Raw genomic sequence first — 10,967 nt, 5'->3', positions numbered from 1 at the left:
CAGTTTCTCTATTACAGAGAGGGGCATGAGGTTTATTCCTGAACCAAGGTCACACAGGGCCTTAAAGATCATGGTGCCTATGGTACATGATATTATGAACTTTCCAGGATCCTGTCTCTTCTGAGGCAATGTCAGTTGATCCAGATCACTTAGTTCATTGATGAACAAGGGAGGTTCAACTTCCCAAGTATTAATTCCAAATAATTTGGCATTCAGCTTCATGATTGCACCAAGAAACTTGGCAGTTTGCTCTTCAGTAACATCCTCATTCTCTTCAGAAGAGGAATACTCATCAGAGCTTATGAAGGGCATAAGGAGGTTCAATGGAATCTCTATGGTCTCTAGATGAGCCTCAGAGTCCTTTGGTTCCTTAGAGGAAAGCTCCTTATTGATCACTGGACGTCCCAGGAGGTCTTCCTCCTTGGGATTCACGTCCTCCACTCCCCTTGTAGGTTCGGCCATGGTGCTTATGTCAATGGCCTTGCACTCTCCTTTTGGGTTCTCTTCTGTATTGCTTGGGAGAGTACTAGGAGGGATTTCAGTGATCCTCTTACTCAGCTGGCCCACTTGTGCTTCCAAATTTCTAATGGAAGACCTTGTTTCATTCATGAAACTTACAGTGGCCTTGGATAGATCAGAGACTAAATTTGCTAAATTAGAGGTATTTTGTTCAGAATTCTCTGTCTGTTGCTGAGTGGATGATGGAAAAGGCTTGCTATTGCTAAACCTGTTTCTTCCACCATTATTAAAGCCTTGTTGAGGCTTTTGATCCTTCCATGAGAAATTGGGGTGATTTCTCCATGATGAGTTATAGGTGTTTCCATAAGGTTCACCTAAGTAATTTACCTCTGCTATTGCAAGGTTCTCAGGATCATAAGCTTCTTCTGCATAAGAAGCCTCTTGAGTACTGTTGGATGCAGCTTGCATTCCATGCAGACTCTGAGAGATCATATTGACTTGCTGAGTCAATATTTTATTCTGAGCCAATATGGCATTCAGAGTATCAACTTCAAGAACTCCCTTCTTCATAGGCGTCCCATTATTCACAGGATTCCTTTCAGAAGTGTACATGAACTGGTTATTTGCAACCATGTCAATGAGTTCTTGAGCTTCTGCAGGCGTTTTCTTTAGGTGAATGGATCCACCTGTAGAAGTGTCCAGTGACATCTTTGATAGCTCAGATAAACCATCATAGAATATATCCAGGATGGTCCATTCTGAAAGCATGTCAGAAGGACACTTTTTGGTCAACTGTTTGTATCTTTCCCAAGCTTCATAGAGGGATTCACCTTCTTTCTGTCTGAAGGTTTGAACATCAGCTCTAAGCTTGCTCAGCTTTTGAGGAGGAAAGTACTTGGCTAAGAAAGCCGTGACCAGCTTATCCCAAGAGTTCAGACTGTCTTTGGGTTGAGAATCCAACCATAATCTAGCTCTGTCTCTTACAGCAAAAGGGAAAAGCATGAGCCTGTAGACTTCAGGATCTACTCCATTAGTCTTAACAGTATCACATATCTGCAAGAATTCAGTTAAGAACTGAAAATGATCTTCAGATGGAAGTCCATGAAACTTGCAGTTCTGCTGCATCAGAGAAACTAATTGAGGTTTCAGCTCAAAGTTGTTTGCTCCAATGGCAGGAATGGAGATGCTTCTTCCATGTAAATTGGAATTAGGTGCAGTAAAGTCACCAAGCATCCTCCTTTCATTATTATTATTTTCGGCTGCCATCTCCTCTTCCTGTTCGAAAATTTCTGAAAGGTTATCTCTGGATTGTTGTATTTTAGCTTCTCTTAATTTTCTCTTCAGAGTCCTTTCAGGTTCTGGATCTGCTTCAACAAGAATATTCTTGTCCTTGCTCCTGCTCATATGACAAAGAAGAAGGCACAGAAAAATAATAATAATAATAGAGATCCTTTATACCACAGTATAGGGATCCCTGTGTGAGTAGAAGAAGAGGGGGAGACAAAGAATGTAATATAATGGAAGAAACACAACTGTGAGGATGGCAGAGATGTGAGATGAGATGTTAGGATATGAATGAATAAATAGAATAAGATAGGGGAGGAATAATTTTCGAAAATTATTTTGAAAAAGAGTTAGTGATTTTCGAAAATGGTTTTTGAAAATTGTTAGTATTTTTTTTGAAAAATTTTTAAAATTAAAAATAAAAATAAGAATAATTAGTTAATTAAAAAGAAATTTTTGATAAAGATGGAAGATATTTTTGAAAATTAGAGAGAGAGAGTTAGTTAGGTAGTTTTGAAAAAGTTAAGAAACAAACCAAAAGTTAGTTAGTTAGTTGAAACAAATTTTGAAAAGATAAGAAGTTAAGAAGTTAGAAAAGATATTTTGAAAAGATATTTTTGAAAAAGATAAGATAAGAAGATATTTTTGAAAAGATATGATTGAAATTAGTTTTGAAAAAGATTTGATTTTTAAAATCACAATTAATGACTTGATTCACAAGAAATCACAAGATATGATTCTAGAACTTGAAGTTTGAATCTTTCTTAACAAGCAAGTAACAAACTTGAATTTTTTGAAACAAAACATTAATTGTTATTGTTATTTTCGAAAATTTTTGATAAAAATAAGAAAAAGATTCTTGAAAAATATTTTTGGAATTTTCGAAAATAACCAAAAATTTTGAAAAGGATTTGATTTTTGAAAAAAAGATTTTGAAAAAGATAAGATTTTCAAATTGAAAATTTGATTTGACTCATGAGAAACAATTTGATTTTAAAAATTTTTGAAAAAGTCAACTCAAATTTTCGAATTTGATGAGAGAAAAGAGGAAGATATTTTTTTGATTTTTTTGAATTTTTATGAAAAACATGAAAATTATGCAATGCATGAAATTTTTAGATCAAAACAATGAATGCATGCAAGAATGCTATGAATGTCAAGATGAACACCAAGAACACTATGAATGTCAAGATGAACATCATAGACACAATTTTGAAAAATTTTTAATGCAAAGAAAACAACATGCAAGACACCAAACTTAGAATTCTTTAATGCTTACGCACTAAGAATTCAATAATGCATATGATAAACATGAAAAGACACAAAACAAAAAATCATCAAGATCAAACAAGAAGACTTACCAAGAACAACTTGAAGATCATGAAGAACACTATGAATGCATGAAATTTTCGAAAAATGCAAGATGCATATGCAAGTGACACCAAACTTGTGATATGACTCAAGACTCAAACAAGAAACACAAAAATACTTTTGATTTTTATGATTTTCTAATTTTTTTGGATTTTTATTTTATATTTTTCGAAAAATTCTTTTGAAAAAGAAAATAAGGATTCCAAAATTTTTAATATGAATTCCAGGAATCTTATGCTCTAAAGCTCCAATCAAAGGGTCAGGCATGGCTTAATAGCCAGCCAAGCTTTAGTATGTAACTCAGACATGACACGCCTGACATTCCTTACATTCAACAGCCAATTGGCTAAGAAAGATAAAGAAGCTCTTCTCTTGAGTATAAGAATTGAGACATGGCTTTACAGCCAGCTAGGCTTCAACATGCTTCATGAAACACTAGAATTCATTCTTAAAAATTCTGAACCCATAGAATAATTTATCTTTGAAAACATTTTTTTTTCGAAAACAGGTGAGAAAATTTTGAAATATTTTTGAAAAATTTTTGAAAAGAAAACAAAAAGAAAATTACCTAATCTGAGCAACAAGATGAACCATCAGTTGTCCAAACTCAAACAATCCCCGGCAACGGCGCCAAAAACTTGGTGCACGAAATTGTGATGTCCAGGCTCGAACAATCCCTGGCAACGTGAGCAACTTGGTACGCGTAATCGTGATTACACTTTAATGATGTAAAATTCATGGCTCTTTCTTTCCCTGGCAATGGAGCCAAGAACATGGTGCCAATACCATGGTTCAAAACTTCGATACAACTAACCAGCAAGTGCACTGGGTCGTCCAAGTAATACCTTACGTGAGTAAGGGTCGAATCCCACGGAGATTGTTGGTATGAAGCAAGCTATGGTCACCTTGTAAATCTCAGTCAGGCAGATATAAATTGATAATGGTGTTTTCGAATATTAATTAATAAAATAGGGATAGAGGTACTTATGTAAATCATTGGTAGGAATTTCAGATAAGCGAATGGAGATGCTTTTCGTTCCTCTGAACCTCTGCTTTCCTGCTATCTTCATCCAATCAGTCTTACTCCTTTCCATGGCTGGCTTTATGTGATACATCACCACTGTCAATGGCTACTTTCGGTCATCTCTCGGGAAAATGATCCAATGCCCTGTCACGGCACGGCTAATCGTCTAGAGGCATCACCCTTGTCAATGGCTTCATCTTATCCTCTCAGTGAATAATATGCTCACGTACCCTGTCACGGCATGGCTATTCATCTGTCGGTTCTCGATCATGCTGGAATAGGATTTACTATCCTTTTGCGTCTGTCACTAACGCCCTGCAATCGCGAGTTTGGAGCTCGTCACAGTCATTCATTCATTGAATCCTACTCGGAATACCACAGACAAGGTTTAGACTTTCCGGATTCTCTTGAATGCCGCCATCATTCTAGCTTACGCCACGAAGATTCTGGTTAGGAGATCTAAGAGATATTCATTCTAGCTTATTTCATGTAGAACAGAAGTGTTTGTCAGGAACGCGTTCATAAAGGAGAAGGATGATGAGCGTCACACATAATCATCATCTTCATCACGTTCTTGGGTGCGAATGGATATCTTAGAAGCGAAATAAGATGAATTGAATAGAAAACAGTAGTACTTTGCATTAATCTTTGAGGAACAGCAGAGCTCCACACCTTAATCTATGGAGTGTAGAAACTCTACCGTATGAAAATACATAAGTGAATAGAGGGTAAGCATGGCTGAATGGCCAGCCTCCCATGGAGGTCTAGAGATCTAAAAATGATCAAAAGATGCCTAATACAATAGTAAAAGGTCCTATTTATAATAAACTAGCTACTAGGGTTTACATGAGTAAGTAATTGATGCATAAATCCACTTCCTGGGCCCACTTGGTGTGTGTTTGGGCTGAGCTTGAGTGTTGTACGTGTAGAGGTCCTTCTTGGAGTTGAACGCCAGCTTTTGTGCCAGTTTGGGCGTTCAACTCTGGTTTTGGCTCCTTTTCTGGCGCTGGACGCCAGGTTTGGGTAGAAAGCTGGCGTTGAACGCCAGTTTACGTCATCTATTCTAGGCCAAAGTATGGACTATTGTATATTGCTGGAAAGCCCTGGATGTCTACTTTCCAACGCAATTAGAAGCGCGCCATTTCGAGTTCTATAGCTCCAGAAAATCCATTTTGAGTGCAGGGAGGTCAGAATCCAACAGCATCAGTAGTCCTTTTTTAACCTCTGAATCTGATTTCTGCTCAAGTCCCTCAATTTCAGCCAGAAAATACCTGAAATCACAGAAAAACACACAAACTCATAGTAAAGTCCAGAAATGTGAATTTAACATAAAAACTAATGAAAACATCCTAAAAGTAACTAGATCCTACTAAAAACATACTAAAAACAATGTCAAAAAGCGTATAAATTATCCGCTCATCATATACAAATTTTAACTAACATGTAACCTATCATGCAATGCAACAACTAACTAGGAAAGACAAAAATTAAGAATTGGTGTTGAAAGGAAGTTGTTACCCATGGAGATTGGTCGGACGACCTCCCCACACTTATAAATTTGCATTAGTAAACAAATAAAAAAAGAGAGCAAATTACTAAAAGAATGAATAAAAAAGATAACAATATATATATATATATATATATATGAAGAAATTCGTCCACCCCCAATATATTTTATAGCCTCTCCCATAAAATAACCCTTACTCGGATATCTTTACCCTTGGCCATGAACCTCCTTTTCTTTTGTATTCGACGAAGAAAGGAATGACAAATAAATAAAAGTTGATAATTCTAAATCCAATTTCGTTTCAATTAATATATTACCGGAAAATTGAGGTAATACAAACAAAACAAGGATTTCAAGAAGAGCAAAGTGGATTGGTTGTTACAATTGATGAGTTTCTTCAAAGGGTTGTGCGGGTGAACTTGTTTGTTGCCCTATTTAGAAGCCTTTCCAATCTTTTTCTTCTTGGTGGCCAACCTAAAAGGAAAGAGAAAGAAAGGAAATTAAGCCTACAACAAAGATATCAAAGCAATAAAACATAGGCGGGGGCTAATGCCAAATAAAAGTAAGGTTCTCAATACATGTTAGCTACGCATGTAAGTGAGAGAGAAATTCAAGCAAAGGCATATTAACTAATACTTGATGCAAGAACAAAGTTAAAGCATGAAGAGCACTCAAAAGCATCAAGTTCAACTAAAAAGAGTGGGTCATGAAAGACATGTAAGCTTATATCAATGCACAAGGGATACAAGGATCATCAAGGATTAAGCATTGATTTAAAAGTTTCATCACCCAACAATATCAAACAAGTCAAGAATCACCAAGATTAATCAAGAAATTCTCAACAATTGAGTAAGAAGATTCAACACCATTATTAAAATAAGAAACTCGAAGAAAAATAAAGTAAAAATAGGCTATAAAAACAAAATGAAAATGCAAAGAATAAAAGTATGAGAATGCAATGGACAAAAGAAAATGGAAGATGAGAAAAAAAACTCTTTTTTTATTCCGGCGCGGATGCGTCATGCACGCTTCTGCGCCGATGCGCAGTTTGGTCAAAGGACGCATACGCTCCAGGTGCACGCACGCGTGGGTTATAGGCACAGAATAGGCACAAACTGGGCATAACTCTCTGGAACATGTTCCAGGAGGGCAGCTGGCACTATCGGCACACACGCGCACAGCGTGCGTGCGCTGCATTCGCATAATTGCTAGATTAGCTAGTCAGTTTAGTTTGTTTTAGCTTAGTTTCACTCATTTTCTTTGAATTAAACAAGTATTTCTATGAGTTTTGTTTTCATGCATAAGAATACCAAGGACCATGTTAATTGTGGCTAATTTCATGCAAATGAGTCAAGGAATGCATAAATAAATAAATCTCATGAAGTTGATTACATTGATTGCATGCGTTGGTGAGACTTTGAAGCAAGTTTCCTTGTTTATGATAGGTGATGCGACAAGAAGGCATTGAAGCAAGAATGAAACAAGCAAGTGGCTAACAATTTTTCAAGAAGGGAAACATGCACGTTGCTAACTTGGAATTACATTGAAGTGCTTGGCAACAACGCCAACAAGTAAACTAGGCAAGAAGAAGAAGAGTTGGGCGTTGCCAACGCCAGGAACAAGGGCATGCTCCTAGGCAACGCCAGGTAGCCCTGGGGAATGAATATAGAGAAGTTGCACGTTGCCAACTTGCACTTCAACTAGAGTGTCCATCAACAACGCCCAACAATGCAAGGCAGCCCTGGAGAACACTTTTGAGCGTTGCCAACTTGGAGAAAGGGTGAGTGTTTGATGGTAACACAGGCAAGCAAGGAATTGGGCCAGGGAGGAGCTCGAGGGCATTGCCAATGTGGGAATGTATAGGCGTTCTTCAAGGCAACACTGAGCTAGAAGATTTGGTTTAGCCAAGGAAGCTCGAGCACGTTGCCAACGCCAGCTTCCAAAGGCGTGTTTAGGGACAACGTAGCAAGCACAAAGCTCAAGCACGTTGCCAACTCCATGATGCATGGACGTGTTTGATGGAAACGCCAGCAGCATGGGCAATTCAAGGCAACCCAGGGAAGAAGCTCGAGCACGTTGCCAACGTGCTACTTCGCTAGAGTGTTTAGAGGCAACACCAGGGGGGAAAGCTTGGAAGGAGGCAATCCTGGAGAGCACGTTACCAACGTGCTGCTTCACTAGTGTGTTTGAAGACAACGTCAAGACTTGGCCCAGGAAGGGGAGAAGCTGGCGTTGTCAACGCCAGGAACAAGAGACGTGTTCCAACGCAATGCAGCAAGCCTTGGATCTCCACCCATCGAGCACGTTGCCAACGCCAGCCTTCATTGGCGTGTTTGTGACAACGCCAAGCAAGGAGGTTGTCCAGGAAAGGAAGCCAACATTGCCAATGTTGAAGTGCATAGGCGTTATCCAAAGCAATGCAGCAAACAAGTTTGGAGAGCAATCCTCCCTCACTCAAGCACGTTGCCAACGCCAAGCTCTATAGGCGTGTTCCAAGGCAACGTGACAAGCAAAGTTGAAGGCTAGAAAGCAGCCCTGGAGGGAAGCAACGAGCACGTTGCCAACGTGCCAACAAGGGGGCATGTTTGAGGACAACGCCAGCCCCATGATTCAGCCTTGGAAGGCTTGGCACGTTGCCAACTTGGGAAGAGAGGGGCGTGTTCAGCAATGCAACTTCAATAAACTTGGCAGCCTGACCTTACCTTCTTTGAGGAAGCATAACTTGAGCTACAAAGCTCCAATTGAAGTGATTCTAAGTGCATTAGAAAGAAGACATTCTGAGCTTTCCAATGATGTATGATAGTTCATATTGAAACAGAGGATTGACACTCAAATTCTGGGCAACATTATGCATGAAAGTAGAGTCAAGAAGAAGAAAAGCAAGTTGTTAGCAACAACTTGGGCTAACAACGCTCAAGTATCAAAGCCCACTCCCAGAAAATACCATGCACGTTGCCAACGTGCATTAAGGCTAGCGTTATTGGCAAAAACTCCAAGCCATTGGGCCAGAAGCATTATGAATGAACTCCTCCTTCCAAGTTTAGCAACACTTCTTCCATTGAGCCAGGAATTCAACAAAGAGAAAGCCGACATTGGTAGCCCAAATTAAAGATCTCTGAAGGAGTTTTAGTAGTAGTATAAATAGAGAAGAGTTTGGTACTTTGAAGGGACTTTTACTTTTGACTTTTATTTTTAGCAATTTTTACTCTTAGACACTTTTACTTCTACACTTAGAGTTTTTTTTTGGGTTTTCACTGCTTCTCAACCATATTCTATTTTGTTTTCTTCTGGCAACTTTGAATTGGAGTTTCAAGAACTTCTTCTTCTTCTTCATTCTTCTCTACACTTAGTTTAATTTTCCTCTATTGCAATTGTTATTGAAATTGGAGCTATGATTCACTAAACCCCACTTTCATTAGGGGGAAGAGCTCTGCTTGTTTGAATGAATTGATAACTCTTCTCCTCCTTCTTAATTCAAGTGGTTAATCCAAGAGGAAACTCTTGTTCTTCAAAGATTCAATCACCATCGAGAGAGGGATTAATCTATATGAATTATGTGGTGAATTTGAGAAAGGAGTCACATAATTCAGTTTAGAGTTCATCCTTTCATGATTTCCTTGATCAATACACTTTGGTTGGTATGTGAGATGTAACCTTCCTTAGTTGAGATTCTGGAAGTTGTGTGGCTTGGATTAGAAATTGAACTTCATCTCTTCTCATGAACAATTAGATCACGAGAGTGGCAATTAGTTGTGTTGATAGAAATTGAGTTACCAAGAGATTGGGACTCAATTACCCACAATTTGCCATGGATCTATACCTATGATTGAGAAGGAATTGATCAACATCAATTCATGAGAATTTGCATCTCCGATCCCTAATGATCCTCTCCATCATCAATTCTCATTTCTTTTGCTCTTTAGTTGTTTGAATACCCATTACCCAATTCCCTTCTACATTCTTGCAATTCATTATTCTTGTCATTTACATTCTGTTTCTATATTTCTTGCTATTTACTCTTATGCTCTTTAAAATTCTGCAATCTTTACTTTCTTGCAATTTATCTTTAATGTCATTTAAGTTTCTTGCATTTTAAGTTTCAGTTATTTACTTTCATCTTCTTTCTCTCTTCTATTTCTTTAAATTCCTTGCCATTTGAATTTTTGCAATTATGTTCAAAAATCACAAATCTCATGAAATCAAAACCATGTTTGCTTGACTAAATCTACCATTTAACTAAAGTTGCTTAATCTACCAATCTCCGTGAGATCGACCTCACTCTTAGTGAGTTTTATTACTTGATACGACCCGGTATACTTGCCGGTAATTACGTGAAATTAATTTTTTACGTATCATGTTTTTGGCGCCGTTTCTGGGGATTGAATTAGATTAACAATGATTAAGTAAAGTGAAGATCTAGATCTAGCACTTTTTATTTTTATTCTTTAACTTTTAACTAACACACTAACTGTTTGAATTTTTGCTTAAACCAATTAACATTTCACCTCAGCCATCGATTGAAGTGTTATTGCCTTTCTGGTGTTGTGTGATTCTTATGCTTGGGTTGCATGTCAGGTACAAGGAGAACTATACCCACTTTTTGTGAACAAGACGAAAGAACCCTCAGAAGATTAAGAAGAGCTGAAAGAGGGAAAAACATTGTTGGAGAAGAGGAGTCAGAAGATGAATTCCAAGATATGGAGGAACACTTAACAAATCCACCAAATCCACCAGAAGGAGTAGCCAATAACAATAACAACCCACCTCAAAGGAGAGTTCTAGCTTCTTACACTCTCCCAAATCCAAGACACTGTGGGAGCAGTATACTTGCCCCCAATGTTCATGCAAACAATTTTGAATTGAAGCCTCAACTCATGACCCTTGTGCAGAACAATTGCTCCTATGGAGGAGGTCCCCTTGAGGACCCAAATCAACACCTATCTGTCTTCCTAAGAATTTGTGAAACTGTCAAGACAAATGGTGTGCATCTAGATGTTTACAAGCTGCTATTATTCCCATTTTCTTTGAGGGATAAGGCATTTCAATGGCTAGAGACATTTCCCAAAGAAAGTATCAACACTTGGGATGATCTGGTGAATAAATTCATATCCAAATTCTATCCGCCTTAGAGGATCATCAGGTTGAAAACAGAGGTGCAAACGTTCACTCAAATGGATGGGGAAACATTGTATGAAGCATGGGAAAGATACAAAACCTTGATTAGAAAATGTCCACCTGAGATGTTCAGTGAATGGGATAAACTTCAAAATTTCTATGAAGGGTTGACAGAAAAATCCCAAGAATCTTTGGATTACTCTGCAG

The 10,967-nt window shown here is 38.1% G+C and overlaps 1 non-coding gene across 1 annotated transcript; it reads left to right on the top strand.

Moving 5' to 3' along the window:
- The first annotated feature begins 1,221 nt into the window (after positions 1-1,221).
- On the top strand, positions 1,222-1,329 carry LOC112760955 (small nucleolar RNA R71). Its single transcript, XR_003181367.1, has one exon. It is a non-coding gene; the product is annotated as a small nucleolar RNA R71 (small nucleolar RNA).
- The last annotated feature ends 9,638 nt before the right edge of the window (positions 1,330-10,967 follow it).

This window comes from Arachis hypogaea, chromosome 16, assembly GCF_003086295.3.
Source record: "Arachis hypogaea cultivar Tifrunner chromosome 16, arahy.Tifrunner.gnm2.J5K5, whole genome shotgun sequence".
NCBI lineage: Eukaryota > Viridiplantae > Streptophyta > Magnoliopsida > Fabales > Fabaceae > Arachis > Arachis hypogaea.
This window is presented reverse-complemented; position numbering and strand designations above follow the sequence as displayed.